This window comes from Hipposideros armiger, unplaced genomic scaffold (genome assembly GCF_001890085.2).
Source record: "Hipposideros armiger isolate ML-2016 unplaced genomic scaffold, ASM189008v1 scaffold_342, whole genome shotgun sequence".
NCBI classification, from domain to species: domain Eukaryota; kingdom Metazoa; phylum Chordata; class Mammalia; order Chiroptera; family Hipposideridae; genus Hipposideros; species Hipposideros armiger.
This window is the reverse complement of record NW_017731692.1, coordinates 597,941-617,528: the sequence shown is the minus strand read 5'-3', so window position 1 is coordinate 617,528 and position 19,588 is coordinate 597,941. Positions and strand designations below refer to the sequence as shown.

General features: G+C 41.7%; 1 protein-coding gene across 4 annotated transcripts in view; it reads right to left on the bottom strand.

Annotated features, from left to right (window-relative positions):
- The window catches only part of TMCC3 (transmembrane and coiled-coil domain family 3), a 264,083-nt gene that overhangs the window by 17,880 nt on the left and 226,615 nt on the right, over positions 1–19,588 (bottom strand). The window contains exon 1 of one of the 4 annotated variants that reach the window (XM_019661274.1): positions 16,451–16,727. The exons of the other annotated variants lie outside the window; for them this stretch is intronic. The gene's annotated coding sequence lies outside the window, so the exon portion shown is untranslated. Of the gene's footprint in view, positions 1–16,450; positions 16,728–19,588 lie in introns of those variants that run through there. 4 annotated transcript variants of the gene reach the window in all.

The following is a 19,588-nucleotide window of genomic DNA, read 5'->3' as shown; positions in this document are numbered from 1 at the left end:
CGGGGGCGGAGGGAGGGCATTCTTGGGAGGGACACATACTTCACTAAGTTCCTGAATGACAGCTACAAACCCAGTGCTGTCCTAGTCTTTCAGCATCTCTACGGAAGGAGCTCTCTGAGCAGCCCCGAGGGCCTCCCTCGCAGCACACACAACAATGACCAACTTCATATGAGGGGCACTGACCTGCAACAGGCGTTAGACTTTTGGAGCTAGAAGAATCCTTAGATATCATTTGGCCTACTGTCTGTTTTTAAAAGCAGCAGCTAGAATACGAACCCAAGTACCTTTTCATTTTGACCCATGCTCTGTTCAAATGTAATTTGTCTACTAACGTATAGCTTCCTGGATAAATACATAAAACGAATATAACAGCAAATATGATAGGGGTGACTATCAGATAACAATCATGCTTCCCTCTTTGCTTTCGGTGCTAGGATGTTCAGAACCAAACTTTGAGTAACTGTTAGACCTGATTAGCCTTTGCTTCCCTACCCTCCTTTTTTTGACTTCTGGATATTATTGCTACACTGTTTTCCGTGTGCCTTATCATAACCTGACTCTTAGTGGAAACAGGTTAAGTGACCTTCAATCTGCAGATGCTAAGTATGCCATCCTGCCTGGAGATGAACATGATACTCTCACTCTCACATGTGGCAGGGGTAATGTGCCCAAATATGCCCAGCTCATAAACTTCCCCCATTCCCAGGGCACCCAGAGAAAGCCACACTAAGGGCCACAACCCGGCTTGTGTTCTTTGAAAAGTTGCTGTATGCCTGAGCAATGAAACAGCATTTGGTATTCAGGCCCCAAAGCAAACCTAAGCCCCATAATTAAGTTATTCTCTGCAGGTCAGGATTTAATTTGATTTTGGTACGATAACGAATACTGGGGTCAGGGCAGGGGAAACAAATGTACCAGACGATTTGTAGTATAGAATTTTGTTGTAAATAGATCTGAACACTACTAGCCACCAGGCAGGGCTTAGAAATAGCATACCTAGTTTTGAGGCAGTAGGAGGAAAATGGATCTATATTATTTTCTTTTCCTTTTGCAATAATGAAGTTCTTTTCTTTGAGCAATTTTGTTTTTTCTAACATGAGCCAGCAGTATTGTCACCAAACAGCAATTAGAAATAAAAAGCTGCTTTTAGGTCTACCAAAATAATAAATAGCATTACATTTAAAGAAAAAATTGTTAATGTCCATGAAAAGTGCATCCAATCAACATTTTAGTATTTCTTTCTAGAGAGGAAAAACAACCTTGCTTGGAAATTGTGTTGGACCTTCAAATGAGGGCAATTAATATAAAAACGCTGACTTCCATGGGCCAAATAAAATGATCTTTTTAAAAGAAAAATCAGATCATGTCCAGTTCCTTCTGAAAAACTTCAAAGTTCCCTGAAGTATGAAATCCTTAAGCAAAGGATTTAAAACTGTCTTGATCGGGGTCCTTTCTTCGCTATATTCCAATAGACCCATCCATAACGATATTGTGAGCACATCTATGCACAAGGCACTAGAGGGAGGCTGGGGCTTGACATACACTCTCATTCAATCCTCATTGTTCCACGAAGCAGGTGTCATTAGCTATGCTCCACAGACTTGGAAGTGGGAGGCAACAAGTACTCTGTTATAGCTAACAAGACAGAACAGGATTTGTAGAAGGTCTAAGCTCTTAGCCTTCTTCTCCTTCCTTTAGTCCAATAAGCCAGCCGCCTGAATGCTTCCCGAGCTTTCGGGTTTCTGTATGTTAAATGCATGCTAGTTCCTCCCCCAGCATGGCCTCCCATACGTCCATCCCAATCTACCTTTCAAGTACCAATTCAAACACCGTGTCTTCCACAAAGCCTCCCCGATTTCCACACTCAGCTGGAACTGACTGCTTCCTTTGTGCTTGCCCCCAAATCTGCCTTCCCCCCCTTTTATAGTGCTTTTTCTGCTAGGGGCAGTCCTTGTGTAATATTTGTTTCCCTACTATCTTGAAGCCTCCAGAGGAGGGAATGTCTAATAAACCGCCTGTGTCCTGCCCCACATTCCTTCCTCAATAGGACCTGAGCATCTGTTGCATGATTCAATGATTGACAAACAGCCAACTGGGGCAGCCAGCTGTCCCTCCTGTTTACATTCCCTTGGCTGCTTGCAATGAGATACAGAAGAACCTGCAGCTGAGGTTGTGCTAAGGTTAACTTTCAAGACAGACTGGACTGCGGATTGTTAATGCTGTTGATTCAGACAAGAGATCAAACATTCAGAAAACTGATGTGATTCATGGGTCTCTGTTGCTCCATAGGTGACCAGGTACCAAACGGTAAATATTAAGCTCCACTATGCACAGAATATGCAGGTGTGCTCCCTTCCTCCCCTGTGGTTACTATCGTAGCTGTTGCAGGGAACCCAGGCGCCTGCCCCTTCTCACACACCATGTTTTAACTCAATCCATTATTTGTGATCATATAAGAAAGTACTATTGTATTGCATTAAATAAAAAACTTTAAAAAATAATTTACCTAATGCACCAGGAAGATAGTCAAGTATACTTCCTTGTCCCTTAGGAAATCACAATAGAAAGTGAACACAAAAACAAAGGAGCCTTTTTATCCTCCAAAGTCTTAGAAGTCAATGACTTGTTTAAAGAGCAAAAGCAGGTCTCAAGAAGAATGGTCCGAGAGAGGACAGGGCCTTGGCAAGGTATCTAAAATTTATTTTAAAAAGAGAAGCTACCAGTCCTTATGGACTTCTTAAGCTTTATATAATTTCCTAAATTTATTTTTGCTTTCAAGAATCTGAGATTAATCAGTCCCATTTTACAGATGAGAAACGTAAGTGATTTGTCTGAAGTCACAAAGCAAGCAGGTGGCAGAGCTGTGGTTCCAGGTGGCTTCAAGGTCTGGGCTCTAATAATATCCGTACCTCTTACTGAGAGCCTACTAGAAACAAACATGTTTCCCATAACCCCCATGACCCCTAAAATGTACTTTACTTCAATCACTGTGTTACCATTAAACACTACAAAGTGAAAAATATTCATGGTGGAGAAATGAGACCAGTAAATGCTAGACAGATGTGGACAGTTTTTGGTGCCACAAGGCAATTACTGAAGATGTTCCGAATTTGATATTAGTAAGTAGAGAAGAAACTAGCTTAAATCCAAAAGTATCTTGCGAAATGAAAAAAAAAATACCCCAACAACGTAGGTTGCTTCTAAGTACTAAATGGTTCTCGATGCCAGTGAAACACACGAGCCTGTCCATAAATCCTGTTCTGGCTAAAGCCCTGGGGATCATACACTCTGTGCCCAGCGTATAGGTAACAGGCTTCCTCCTCTTCCTTCTCCCACAGCCACAGCGGTTTAAAAGCACCAAAGGTTTATTACATTTCAGATAGAGAATAGTCCTCCAGGAACATACTCTTTTGTAATCCGAGAGCATGGGAACTACAAAGAAATAAATTGAACTGTGGATTCTGGTTTATAAGATACACACTGTACCATGACCTTTCTTAGAACCAACTTCATGTTTGGGTTGACTGTATTTCCACATACAGGGAACAGCCTTCGAGGGCCCACTCACAGCCCTTACAACAAGCAGCCCGCTGAGATTCATAGGAAAGCCCTGATTTCAGGGCCATGCGTCCTACAACACGGCCTAGCTACACCCAGTGGTAGGCTAAGTTAGTGGGTAGAAGCGCAGGCTCCGAGCGACTGTGTAGGTTCAAATCCCAGCTCTGCCATGTTCACTGTTCACCTTAGGCAAGTTACTGTCTATGCCTCTCAGTTTCCTCATCTGTAAAGTGAGGCCAGCAGGATGTTTCGCAGGGTGACTGTGAGGATGAAATGAATTAATAATTGGGGAGTGCTTGGAACAGGGCCTCATACCCAGTAAGTGCTTAAGTGCAGGCTATCATTTATTAAGCACAACATTCCCCAAGTAGGTGGGAACTTAGAAAAGTCCAGAGTCAAGAATAAGGATGCTGCTGTGGCTGTGATTAAGCTTTTCCAGTGGGAGCTGATAACTGCTCCCCCCACCACGGAACTGGCTTGTGAGAATCTCACAGCGGAGAGGCAGCAGCAAAGACAAGCAGGGTCTCGGCATGCCAGAAGGTCCCCTAAGGATGAAGTTTCAATGAAACTGAACAGTAAAGAGACTAATTTATTTTTTTTTTTAGATTTTTTTTTTTAATTGGGGAATTGGGGAAGGGGAACAGACAAGTTGCTGTCCTTTTGTTCTTCAGTCTAGTTGTGGAGGACATTGCTTCACTGGCCCATGTTGGTATTATCATTGCACTCTTCCCGGGTGAGGCAGTTGCTCGCCGGCCATTGGACGGTCGCTCACGCCGGCTGCCGGCCAGCCTCACTGCAGCCTACGCCATTGCTGGTGACTCACAGCAGCACAGCTCCAGGTCGAGCTGTTGTTCACCATCTTAACTGTAGAGGGCACAGCATCACTGGCCCTCACGTGGGATCTGAACCAGGCCCTGCTGCTCATAGCAGGCGTCCCAAGCCAACTCTTAACCAACGCACCACTCGGCTGGCCCAAGCGACTAATTTTTAAAAGATGCCCACCCACCCCAAAGCAGAACACTTACTGTTGGACTGATTTAATCTGATGCTTACAAAGGTACAATACCTCAAATGACTAAAATTTGAAATCTTTTAATAAGTGTCAGTTGTCTCCTATGTTGCTATTTTCAGTAAAACTCAGCCTCTAAATTAAGACCCTAAAGACAAATGTCTGACATCTCCCATCTCCAAGTCTTTAAGCAAAACAGGAGAAAATGTATTAGAAAAAATTATCTAATGATTATAACTTGCTGTGTCCTCTAAAAAGCCTCCTAAACTAATTCTTGAGAGTATTATGCATGGGGCTTGTTTTTCTAGGTAACGTGTGGGGTTGTTTTGGGCTGGGCTGTAGGTAATTCCATGGCCTTATTATCAATGGCATCATTCTCTAATTTTACCCAGGTTCTCTCTCCTTCATTCTTATTAAAACAGTCATCAAATTCTGTTCTTTGTCCAGCACTTTCTTTCTAGATTGCCCTTTCCTTGTTATCCCCAGGTCCTCTACCTGAATCCACACCCTCACTTTCTTTCTCACTTACATAAAGGGCAATAGTTTAATCAAGTTTTCATGGCTTCCAATGTTTTTGTTTCTTCAATCCAGTCCATAGTGAGTCATTACACTAATCTGCTAAACTTCCACTTCCATCACATAACAACCTGCTCAAGACGTACAATGGTTCTTCCTTTAATCAAAGAATTGGGTTCTTCCTCCTGCTGGTTCTTAATCCCTGAGTAATTTTCCCCATTGCAACTATCCAATGTCTTTTTCCTTCCACCACCCACCAGACCGATCTCAGCACTGACGTCCAATGAACACATCTCTGTACTTCTTGTTTTTTAAATCCTACCATCTTCTCAAGTTCTCTTTCATGAGGCCTGTCCATAGCACTCCTGCCCATGTTACTTCCTCTCCTTTCCGATCCATTTTGGCTCTTATTTATACTGTTGAGTGGGACCATCCCTGTTTTATCTTCCTTGTTGGATTTTTGGGTTAATGAAAGTATTCACTTTTTTGGATGCCATACAACACTCAGCACAGAACTAGCGGTATCACTGAGTAGCAAATACTTGTTTATGCAACTGACTTTTTTATGCTATAAAACTGTATATTCTAAATTCTGAATGAGACCCGTAGTAATAAATATCTACCAACACATAAATATACACATGTATACACACACGTACTCAGAACACAAGTTTTATGAAATAATACTTATCTTTACTACATGCAATACAACTGTGTTCTTAAAACCATAGCTCATTTTCTGGACAACTGCATGTTAGGAAATTATAATTAATTTTGTTAGGTATATTAATTTTATTACAGAGAAAAAGTCCTTGTTTTTAGATACATATTAGAAATGAAGTACTCTGATGTCTGTATATAACTTACTTTGAAACACTTGACATACACACCCACACAAGCAAATATAAGAATTTTTAATTGGGTATTTGCTGTATCCTTCTATTTTTCCATATAAAAATATGAAAGGATAGTTATAACTCAATTAAATTTATTTCATGACCAACTAAGGAATTTCAATTCTGTTTGAAAAACAGTGCTTTAATTGGGAAAAAGACAAGCCTCTTGTTTCTATGTTTGCTAATTATACTTAAGGAGGCTCTAACATACCAAAGATTATTCTGTGGTTACCTCCTGGCCAATGGGTCAATAAAGGATTTAATTTTTCCATTGCTGCGAGTCCACTAGTCTCTCCTTTAAAATCCTTTCTATGAAACTTTCTATGAATATTACTACTTTTGCAGAAAGGTATAAGATTACAGACTAATTTGCTACTTGCAGAGATCACAGAATCAGAATTGACCCTAAACTGAAAATGTCATAATAAACACGTACACTGGTTAAAACTTCCCCCTTCCTTCTTCTTTAAGAATTGGTTCTAATAAAAAAAATAATAAAATAAAAAGTTCCGTGAACAGAGTCAGTAACACCTCATTTAACTTTCCGTGAACAGTCAGTAACACCTCATTTAAGTAGGAAGTATAATGAGTGAAATAAATTTCCAGATAATTGAAATTCTTACCATTTAAGGGCCAACATTTTAAGTCTTGATCTAAATTCCTAAGACTGTTTTCCTGTTGACTGTGGTCATGCATATGATCAAGTCTGAATTGTGACACAGCATCGTGCCGGTAGGAGGAAATCAGGACTAGATCAATAGAAGACCTGGGGGTGAGAAACGCTTGAGCTTTAGGTCCCTCATTTGAGAAAGCAAGATGGCTGGACTTTGCAACTTCGGAGGCCTTTGCAGCTCTTATACTCAACAACTCTGTTAATACTCGGTCTGTAAAGCTGGTGGCCCTAAGCACATACTAATTACCACAAATTGGGTAGTTACCCTTCATTATAATGAATCTGTCTCACTAAAATGAAAAGCAAGAAAAAGGCAGTTGAAAACAACATGCAGCAAGTAAAGGAATGAACAAGTGTGACGACAACAACGTAGATGAATCTCACACATGTCATACTTAATGAAAGAAACCACACACGAAACGTACTTGCTGTAGGATTCCAGGGGTATGGAGGTCAGAACAGGGGTTACCCTTGTGGGGAGCAGGAACAGGCAGAATTATTTGCCAGAAGGTGGCACAAAGGAGTGCTGGGGTGCTGACAATGCTGGGTGCACGCACAGGCAAAAATCACCCGACTGTACAACTGCACATTTAAGGTACACATACTTTACTGCAAATTTTTCCTCAAAAAAGTAAAACATAAAACATACAAAAAGTCTTAGACAACGAAAATACAGGAGCTGTCAAAATTACTACTTTATCTTCACAGAACCTATAACATGGCAGGTACTTAATATTGATTAACACACAGTATTGTTCAGGTCCAGCAGAAAAATAACTTTAATTTCATTAGCATGTCAATTCACACTGCATTTTGTCAGTTCTTTAACAATTTTAAAGTTTCCAAAACTTCCATGACACCACCGAATCAATATTTGTTTTTAGTACCAGATTACAAAACAGAAAATGCACAAAACACAGAAAAAGAATAGGCATGTGTATGGCATACTAGCAAGGCATTAATATCTGTGGTGTAACTAAAATAGCTCAGATTTAGATACAAAAATATTTAATCTTAAATTCTGCAAAATGCAGCAAAATCCTGACGACCACGTTGATGCAGACTGCAAATGTCCTGGTTCATTCCATAGCACACAGGGTGCCAAAAAAATGTACACCCATTTTAAGAAAGGAAAAAACTGTATTAAAATTCTGATACAATGAATGACGCTATTATTCATTTGATTAACGTCATCTTTTGAGCGAAGATCATACTACACATTGCTACATAGTTCAATTCAACTTTGACAATACATAGATAACATCTCTTGAAATGTGTATACATTTTTTTTGGCACCCCCGGTAGTTACTTAGAAAGCCAATGTTTCTCAAAAGGGCTGAATGTAACTGAAGCACACAAAGTACAGTCAGGGATTACTCACTTAACTTACACAGAATTGTTTTATGATAGTTAGTGGAATTAATTTAGGTTCCAAACCAGGCCCCCCAAAATATAGAATTTCCACTTCAAAACTGTTTTCTTGGGCTTTTGTGAGCCAGGCGGCATGCTGAAAGCACTGAGTCCGGACGATGAGTGTGATAATTCTGCCCTAGGAGTTCATGGTCTGGGCAGGGAGGCACACAGAAGACACAACTGCAGAACAATGAATAATAGTAAGTACTACAAGGGCACCAAGAGTGGGAAAGAAGAAACCACAGTTTCAGTGAGACAGCTTCTAAGAAGGTGCTCTCTGGCTCAGACTGAGAAGAGGCGGCACAAAGACCAGCCAGGAGTGCCTGGCAGGGAGTACAGACAAAACGAGTTATTTAGGAAACTCAGTTTCTTGGGGTTGTTGGAATTTAGGACTAAATGGGTCCTTCTCAATCAGAGTATGGATGAGGGCTGGGGGAAAAAGGGACGAGGCGAGAGACTGAAGAATACAGGCGGCCTGAGTGAGGCTCTGTAGGCCAGGCCAGACTGGACACTTCTCTCAGTAGGCAAGGGAAAGGCTGGAATTTAACAGTGGGTGGGAATTCTTTTTCAATCATGAAAATAAAGGTTTCTCTAATGTAGAAATAGAAAAGCTGAAATATCAAAAAGAATACAGGAGGGAAAAAACCCATAAAACCTTCCCTTACATACAGAAACTGTTTAGATTCTTATTAATTTTTTTAAAAAACACAGAACTATGCCTATACTGTACGCAGGGATTTCAGATTTGGCCCAGGCGCTGTACACAGTCTCATAAGAAGGATTTGTTAATGATTTATAGGATTTGGTCATCGTGTGCCTGTACACTCATACTGCACTGCATATCAACACTAAGTGGGGCCTGTCTGGGGTGCGGAGATCTATAAATAGACCTACTTTTTTTTTTTTAAACATTTGAAACTAAGGACAGCTGAGTTCTCACCTACACTAATATTATCCTCACATGATGGGAAATCAGACATTTTGCCTCATAAATACATCATCAGTATTTTATTCCATCTCTACTCATCTCTCTTTTTGGGACCTGAAATGCTATACAAATTCCAATTATCACAGCCCTGGTGCTTTTATTTTTTTTTAAATCAGAGGGCTCTATAGATGCCAAAGGTCAAAATTTTTACCTCAAATGAAAGAAAAGTCAGGGGTTAAAGATGACTTCCCCAAAGAGCACAATTCCTCCTTTCTTTCATTTAAGGATTAAAGAGGAATCCTTCAGTGCATGCTGCAAATCATATTCTCCTTACTCTAAGCCATAGTTCCAGAAAATATCCCAGATTCTTCTGACTGTAGGAAAGCACCAAGGCACACCTATCTACACGTCTAACTATTATGACTCAAATTTTGTCTGAAAAAAAGTAAAACACCCTACACCCCTAGTAAAAGGGGGGGGGGAGTATATGAAAGATAGAAAGCAGTCTGAGAAAACGTCAATGCCAAATGTTTTTGGTTTTTTTTTTCCTCTTTACTGGGAACTGTAATGAACCAAGTCCTAGGTCTGTACCTGGCTGGGAGCCCTAACTTCCCAACGAGACTGTAAGAACTCAGATAGGACGCCTGCTCCAAACTTATTACAGAACTGCATGTGTGCAGAATTACCATTGGAAGACATATTAATTTTATGCCCAATTGGAAGACCGCCGTTCTTCTTAAGGGGCTTTACTCATGCCTAGTTCCCTAAGATACACGAATGATGGGGGTTTCTTGCGGCTTTACACTGGGAAAGCTGATGAACTCAATAAGGCTCCAAGTGCTGAGCGTATTCCAATGTGCTGTGCTTTACTAACGCGACTCAGTCCACCTACATTATTCAGCATTTCAAAATGTTAGAGGACCATCTGTTTAGGATTCATGACTGAGAACATTATGAAAGCTCATTCGGTTCAAGATATTACCCTGAATTTGATGAACTGAAATTTCTTTGATTTCAATACTTGTCATTCATGCCTCTGACGTCATTCATTACTTCAGCTGCCATCATGACTGATGTTTTATTAATAAGGCCATTGTATTTATATTTGTAAGTGCCAGAGTCCCTGTGGTAGAGATAAACTTGGCTCAACTGCTTTTCAACAATCAGTGAAGAAGAGTTCAATCATATCTAATCAGAGGCCAGGGTATGTTCATTTTATTAAGGGTTACATCACTCAAAGGAACCAAACTTTATATATCAACAGTGGGAAAGCGACAAACACAATTAGACAAGAATTAAATGAAGAGCAGATTTGGGCAGCATCATTTATTTTCCACTTATATAGCATCTTTCATCAAAAATTTCAAAAAATCTTGCCAAGTATTCTTGTCCCATCCTGCGATGTGATTATTGGAAAGTGTTCTGCATTCCACACTAAACTGACAGGCCTTCAGTCTTTAGGACTCATGGCTGAGTCTTTCCTCCCCTCTCACAGCACTAAGTTCACCTTCTTTCTTGATAGTCTCTCTCACACCTAACGCTTCCTTTTGCTCCAACACGTGATACCTGCCTGGTCTAGGTCTTTTATACTGCACGTCTGGAACACTGCAACCATCTCCTCCCTCACCCCACTGTCTCTGACTGCCTCCTTCAATGTCACCATGGAGGTTGTCTACAGGATGAGGTCTAAGTTCTGGGTATTGGACGTCCAGGTCGTCCATGTCTTGACGCAAACCTGTCACCCTCCAGATTGTGTAGTCATACCCTCTTCCTCAGATGGTCTGATCCAGGTGAACAACATGCCCAGATAATTTCTACTAGCTCATGCCACCTTCGTTCATGTGTCCCCCGTGCATGCCGTCTTACCACCCCTTCTACCATCTACTTGGTGCCTACTACTTACCCTTTGACATGACAGATGTTTGATGTTTAGTCCTTAATCCTCACCCCAATTCTACAAGTTACTTCCAGTCTATCCTGATGAGTATGAAGAAATCAAAGACTCTGACAAGGTCACAAACTAGCGAGTGATGAGCCAGAGTTCAACCTCAGGTCTCATTCCATAGCCTGTGTTCTTTCTAAAACCCCAGCCTTCTAAAATGCCATTCCCAACCGTCTACTTCAGAGTCTGGCTCAACTTAACCTTTTCCACACCAAGTCATATCTTATCACCTCCAATCTAGTAATCAATGCCTACTCAGAACTCCTGCTGCTCTTACTGAGTCCTTCCTGTTCAACTTAATCCCCTCCTGCCTCATTATCATTAGTTACCTTATTCTTTTTCCCCCTTTTTTGCAGTCCCAGAGCCTCACATTACGTATTTCTTGAATACAGTAGGCACTCAATTCTCTTAACTGAGTCGTTTTGTACTTTGGTATTATTTCCTGTGGGTAAAATTCACGTCAGGTAGGATAATTTCAGTAACCGAATAAAAGAAGTTCAATAATAGGGGCCTTTTTGAGTTGACAAACTAAGATCAGAGGACAGGGCTAATTTGGTGGCTTACAAATGTCATCAAAGCTCTTTGCATTTTTCCATTCCACTGTCATCAAGACATTTGCTTATTCCTTCACAGGAGCACGAGAGCTACTATAGTGCTAAGGATTACATGTAGACAATTACTGGCTACACATTAGGGAGGAAAATGTTTTCCAGAAACTCCTCAGCAGATCTTCCTTTCAGTCCCTTTGGCCAGGATTGAGTCATATGTCCATGCAAGGGAGGCTGTGGAAGCAGTAACATTTCCAGCCTGTACTGCAAGAGCTGGTTCTGCCAGCCAAATAGAAAGGAAAGGAAAATGGTGATTGGACAGGCAACCGGCAGTGTTTGCAAACACCCTTAGAGAAATATTAATGCATTGATAATCTCTGCATAATGAAACTCCTCCATGTCCAAATAGATGAATTATCATAAGAAAGGTTTGCTAATCTGGTTATAACAAATAATCCATTACAATAGGATGTGTTTGTGCTAGAGGTTGGAGAGAAGAGAATTGGAATCTCCTAGCTCTTTAACCAATAAATTGTAAAAACTTCCTCTTCCTCAGATCCTTAGTGAAATATCACAATCTCTTCTACCATCATGACCACCACAAGGAAGGAAAGGCAAGGAGGGAAAAAAACTAGCCTTTTTTAGCTTCCATGTATCAATAGTTCTCCAAACACATTAAAACAGACAAAAATTTCGAGAGATTTAAAAACAAAAATGGAAGACAAAGTAGCTATAAACCTTTGCCGTTTCTCCTAGTCTTTGCTACTTCTGACAGGATAGTGGGCCTTGTGTCATCACCATCACCACCATCACTGCCATTACCACCACCTGTTTCCAATTCTGGAATCAGCATAGAAACCCATCAATGGGGAACCACTTTAAAAAATTCTAGTACAATGGAAAACAATGCAGCCATTTAAATGGAGGTGGACCTGAATAGGCTACCACAGGAAGCTGTCAAGCTAAACTATTAAGATAAGTGAGATGCAGAGCTATGTCTATAGTACACACTCATTTGTTCAAGGGGCAATGGTGGGGTTTATATAAATGTATACAAATGTACTTTGTATGGAAATTTCTACAAGGATATTTTAGGAACTGTGAATGGTAGTTATCTCTGGGGAATATAACTGGGACTCTGGGACCAGAGGTACTTTTTATTTTATAGTCTCTTTTTTGGTATAGTTTGTTTTTATTCACCTTGTTTTACCATTTTTTAAAAAGTCCCCAGTGCCCACATCCTCAAAACAAAACAGGCAAAATTATGCAAATACAGGCAAAATTTCATAAGCGTACTCAAGGTACTTCCTTGTTTCCTCTTAGAACCTATGATTTTACTAATAATAGCAAAATAACTGGCCTGAGTATTAAGGATAGTAAGCATTTTTGTAATGCAAACTAACTTGATGAGTTAGTATATGCGATTACTTTTAGAAACACTTCCTACTGAAAGAGGGCTTTTAAATCCAATTTCCGAAAAAAGTAAAATCATGTTTTAAAAGGCAGTTCTAAAAAAAATTTGATGGAACTGAGCTGGAATTGCCAAGTCATAAATAAAAGTTTTCAAATAAAATCCCATAAAAATCATGTATAGTAATGTTACACAGAAACCGGAGGCCAAATCAGTCAGGGCTCGTGCCGCCTGCACCACTCAGACAATAGATGGACACGGGAGCTGGGCCATAGAATAAGTGTTGTTTATTATCACAGCACCCGGTGGTCTGAGAAGGCAGTGGGTTAACACCTCCAAAAACTGCCTTAACATTCTCAGACCGGCGTGGGATGTTTAAGGGGAAATCTGGGCGTTCCTCCAGAGGCTATGTGAGGGTTCGGGGGGACCTGCACAGAGCCTTCCCTGTGGCCACGTGATTCTATGGTGGAGTCAGCAACCCAGGAACAATGATGAGAGCAGCCTGGAAAGAATGCTGGACCAATTGTGATCAATAAGCCTAAGAGTATTAATCATAAGTTTCAGGGTAATTTTCTAAAACAGGGAACTGGGTGGGATATGGGACATTCCGAGCTCAAGCCGCAGGGGAACGATCTATTGTTAAGCTATAGGTAGGTCAAGGAAAGGTGAGGCCTCCACTGTGGGGCCTCTACTGTGGGGGTCCCAACCAGGCCCTGCTTCAACATTATTCTTATACAACTCTTTCCAAAACACCATTTCCTCAAGGGACCAACACTACTGAAACATTTCTACTAAGAGCTCAGTTTTCAAACACTCATAGCTTTGAATCCATATTGGGTGGGTGACCATGTTTCCCCCACAGGCTCTTCATGAGAGCATCATAGAGCAGGTGGACAGTGTGTGACAGGCATATATGTCCCTACCTATGGTAGCCAAAGAGTCACAATGTCCATCTATTAGTAACTGTTTCATATAGCTCATGTGACTCCTGAGGGCTAGATTGTTTTATTTGGGATTCTCAGGTGTTCAAATCTGATTTTGCCCTTTAAAAATGGTTTCTGTAACAACTACGAAAAGCAATACAGCTATCTCCTAAAGGGTCAAGTTTCTCATAAGCCAAAACAGGATAGGACTACTTCCATTAAAAAAATTCTGTTTTTTGATGGTTCTAGGATTTATTTTTAAATGACGCAATGCTGAAATCAGATTACAGAATATATCTGGACTGCTTGCATTTAATGAAATCTTAAAACATTAAAAATTGTTTGGCATTTGAACATGCACATGTCCTAGGGACCCAGAAATTCCATTCCTAAGACCAAAGGCCCTTGTTCAGAGAGTGCACTGAAAATATTCACAGCAGCAGCATTCACAACAGAAAACAACAACAACAGCCACCCAGAAATAACCCAAAGGTCTCCAGGCAACAGAAAGAACAGACAGGCAGACAGACAGACAGGGACAGATAGATATAGATATAGAGTACATTTGTACAGTGGAATGAAATGAACCTAGATACAAGAATTAAAATAGATAAATCTTAAAAGAAGTCATATGCATTATGAATTCCACTTCATAATGGTTAAATGCAGGCAAACTCTTGTTAAGGTATAAACGCAAAGGTGGTAAAATAATAACGAAAAGCAAGGGAATGGTTAATACAAACCTTAGGACAGTACCTTTTGAGGGTAGGAAGTCTTGTGATACAATCAAGGAAAAGGTCATAGGGTCAAGTTTGATTTCTTACCCTGGGTTTTAGGTACAGGGGTAATTCACATTATTCTTTAAATGGTTATCTTCTATGTGTAGTATTTTACAAGTTACAAACATTTAAAATTAAGAAGTTTGGAATAAATTGCAAGGTAACAAACTAAATGTGTGCATGTATGTGTATGTGTAAGTTATATGATAAATAACATCTTATAATCCTATTGCTCCATCTCTGGCTGTATACTTAACTCTTTGGTAATATGTTAAAATCTAAATTTGAGGCCCTACCTAAATTGTGACCTGGACTCAAAGGCCCTCAGGCCATCACCTGCCATAGGTCCTGACCTAAATCCATCTTCCTGGGTCTTTATCCTCACGACTGGTTCACACCCAGGAAGGTGAAGGATGAAGTCAGGAGACAGCCTCCAAATGTCCCCAGGCTACAGATTAACCCTCAAGCAGCCCGCAAACCAACCCAGTTTGCACTCTGGGCAACCCATTCCTCAGCTGGAGGAGCGGAATCTGGAAATGGAAGAGCTAGGAGGGGTGGGCCTGCATGGAGAGGACTTCCGGGAGGAGCTTGTCACCCAGTGGCTGGCAAGGAGAGACCCCTTCCTACGTCCTTCTGAGCAGCCTTGCACAGAAGGCAGCTACAGCTGTTTTACAAGCAGTGTGCTAGCAATTCGGGTGGCAGTTTTCCCCTTTCATTCTAACAGAAACCATTCACATACGTCAGTCTCTGTCAGCTGTTGCACTCAAAATGCTAAGAAGCTATTAAGATGCTTTGCTGTTAGAACAAGTGACCCCTCAACATTTTTTTTAATAACAAATTTAATCTCCAAGATGCAAAGGATTGAATGGTACACAGAAAACTCTTATAATTTTCCATACCCCTCTCCCACCCCCAATTGTTTTAGTTTCTAAGGGATAGGGATCTTTATCAACAATAAAGCCCCACTTTGTGACATTCTAGACAAATCTTTGATGCAGAACTAATTGAAAACAAAATGACCTGAATTAATAAATGTGGTCAAATATTTTAATGTCCAGAAAATGAAAGAAAGGTTATATTTATTTAGCAATAGACCGAATTCTGCCACGATACAGACACACACGCAAAGCCACAAATTGAACATGGATTTCCATGACATCAAGCAGCTCACAGGGGCAGTGTTCCAGTGACATGAAGCTTTCACTGCCCCACAGGGAGCCCTGCATCTGTCACCACGGGGTGTCTGAGGATGGCCAAGGGGCCCGGTTCTTCAGACCCACACTCCGCTTCCCCACTACGGCTTCCTCTCCCAACCCACAGCCTGGAGGCAGCCACCACGTCTTTCTTCCTCACCGTGGGCTGACGGTGGCTGACACTGTCACATAAAGTCCGTTTTACAGAGTGAAGTTTCCAGAGAAGGGAGAACTCAGAGGTAGCCACTTGCCAAAAGATCAGATGTTAAAGTACAAAGTTAAGTTCCAACTCAGTCTGGTTAGACCCACGATTACTTTCAAATTGACAGGGAAGTGGGAACAAGACTGGCTCTTTTCCAGCCAGCAGCCAGCACACTCAAACCCAGACACTTGTTCGTCTGTTAAGTCACATGCGCTGGATTTACACTGTTAAAGGACCAAACAATAAGGCGCTGGGTGGTCCATTAGGAGTTCAGACAACCTAAGTACCTAGAAACCTGCTGACAAATTAGGGAGGGATTTGGGCAACACAAAGGCAAACAGTAAGAGCACAAAAATAATTTTTTCTTTCAAGCCTCTCACAGAATATTAATGACCACAAAGCTCTACAATACATATTTACACAGTCTGGTTGAAATGGGAGAGCAGCGCAGAGACTTACCAAACGCCACACACACACATAGGAGAGCGGACCAGGATCGGCAGTCAGCTCACCCTCCTGCCTGCTGGAGAGGCTTCTGAGTCTGCATGGCAGGCAGGCAGGCAGGTAGATACTCTCTCAGCACCTCCATATGACTCACCCTGGACTCCGGAGACTGGAGATCACGTATCTCCGGGTAATGCCTTAGAGAAACTCCCTACCCTGCACTGCAATCAGTTAAACTGCCAGCAATCATACACTGCATTCAACCCATTGCTGGACAAATGGGCTCTTTGTGCGGCCAGGAGGAAAATTACATATTCTGCATCTTTGCAGGGAGGCAGGCTAGAAGGGAGTCCTGTTATCACACAACTCTGGGATTGCAAGAGAATCTTAGATGACATTCAGTCGAGTACTCCCGGTTTACCTACGAGGAAACCAGGACCCGGGCTCAATTCAACAAACTCTGATTGGATGGAGTCAATGCGAGGCAGTGAACTAAGCACAGGAAACCCCAACATGAATGAAGGCAGAATGAGAAGTGGTCCAAGCACCTAGGGAAGGGCAGTGGCTCAAAGGCAGTGAGTGGAGTCAGGAGCGCTTCCCTCTGTTGCTTCATTCATGAGACATGCTCACTGGTGCCTTTGTGTGTCAGGCGCAGCGAGGCGTGATGGAGTTGCAAAGGGACACAGCCTCCCACCCCACCCCCCCTCCGTCTAGTGGGGAGAGAAACAATGATAGTCACTGATGAGTGCCATGAGAGGTGCGCATGGCGCTATAAGGGGGCACTTCGGACGGGCAGCAAGGAGGGAAGGGAGGAAGGGGGAGGGACAGGTTAGTATAAGGCACGAAGAAAGGCTTGTCACAGAAGGTGCTTCAGGTACAGTGAGCTGTGAATCAGTCAGCCAGGCAGCAGGTAAGGGTTCATGTCAGGCAAGGAAGACATGGGAAGAACTGAGTTGGCAGACAGGAGTCAGACCCTGGGGGTTCCAGTTAAGGTATCTGCATTTCAGTGACAGGCCAAGTGGCGGCCGCTAAAGGGATTACAGGGCGATCAGATCCCTGTCTCAGACAAGTCCTTCTCAGAAAGCAGGAGAGAAAATGCATTTCGGTGGAGCAGACCGGAGCCTGCTATAGTAATCTAAGGCAAGAAGTGGTGAACGCTGGAGGGAGGGTGGAAGCCAGGAAGGAGAGAAGGGCGTTTCTAGTATACAAAGGAGGCAGCATCACAAGCAACTGGCTGTGGGGATTAGGAGGGGGAGTCCAGGAAAACCCCACTTCTGTTTTTCATTCCTTCCGGTGGCCAGCAAGATCAGTCACAAGATAGGCAATTGGAAAGAGACTGGAGGATGTGGAGGTTGGTGGTCAAGGAGGACTCAGCTTCAGACATGATGCATTTGAGATTCCCAGGGACATTCAAGCACGGATGTCCAGAGGAATGCTCAGAGAGACAAAGGGGCTGAAGACAGAACTGGCAGCGGCAGCCTCAGTGCCTGGGAGCAGCTTACTGACGCGACAGGCTGGGACTTACGGTCGGGCAGACCTGATCAACTCCCAGTGCTGCCATTTAATAGCTGTATGACCTTGGGCAAATAAATTAATCTTTTAGAGACGACTCTCATCTGAGGAAGTGCCTCCTAGAAATTAATGAGATCAGAAAGGACACACAAGATATTTAATACTTTTCTCTTGCCCTTTCCTGACCATATACTGCTTTCTTTGTATGATAATAATTTGAGTACTAACCCTTGAAAGGTTACCAGCTTTATTGTTGTCGGTCACTCGTCTTTAAATTCCTTTTGACCTTCCTTGTAGGAGCAGATTCTCCAATATTTGAATTGCCATAAATCATATAAAAAACTCAGGTCACAATGGTCTTGTGGACCAGGGTTTTCCTGACCTTGACATTCAATAAATAATGCAAAGATCTCAAAATTGTTAGGTGGCTTAAGTGCTGTTGATATAATTCTGTTTGGAGATGAGATGGGGGGAGAAAACGGCAATGGGGTTTGGCAAAAAAGAGAATTCTGTCAGTCTAGTAAAGTCTAGTAAAAATAATAGAACATTACTCTTTGCGTAAAACTATACTGTAATATTTGAGAGCAAGCATGTTTACCAGAGCTAACACTGCATAGCCTCTATCCTCTGGCTCAGTTCAAGTAAAGGCCTTAAATAAATGTCAAATAACAAATTCTATCAAATGGATCTTGCCTTAAACTAAATGCTAAATCAATAGCATTCTTTTTTATATAAGAAATATATTATTTCTTTGCTAGTCTCATTTTGCTTATTCTATTTACAACTTAAAATGAACATATTGAAACTACAGTAGATTTAAAAATCAGACTGGTTTGATGCACATAGCCAGGTTTGTGCATTTTTCTTGTTTTTGCCTTAAATTTGGGCTCCAAATTATCTCACCTATTTTTATGGCTGCATTCCTAGTCTGAAAATGTCTTGGGTCACTGGATATTTTATTTCATTCCAAACTTATCTGCTAAAACACATTCGGGATCACGTCTTCCTTCCTACTACCCAATCCTTCCCTGGTAGCTTCGTGATTTCACTCTTTCATCTACAGCCCAGTCCAGCATTCATACTTCATGTTCTGTGTGTCAGTCATAAATATCTCACACACAAAATTCTCAAAGTTTCTCATATAAAATTCCTTGAAAACTGACTCAAAGCTCTCTCTCTGGTCATTTGGCTCATTTAATTATTTTGATTAAACGCGGAGAATGATTCGATTCAGAATCTTTGGAACTTGTTTTATTCCTGGCTGTCCTCAACCCGTTCACATGTGGTGTGGCTTAAGCATGATTTAGTTTGAGAGGGCACTTTGGTCCCCAAGTGCTGGGAAAGAACATGTACCCTCTGTCCACAATGTGCCTAGCTCTGACCTGAGGTTCTTCTGCTCTCGGATTGTCTGGGCTCTGGATAGCTCCTTTTAAACTCACAACACACCTGGCCATCCCTCCAGGCCAACGCTTAAGATTTGACACCCACTGACATTTAGATCCAAGATACCTCCCAATTCCTCCCTGCCTTGAATAGACTTGAACTTCCCAGACGTGAATACACTCATTTTCTGTGTATTCACACAATCCTCTATCTTGTTGCCAGTAGGAGGCACATAGATGGCGAGATAGATGGTATCTG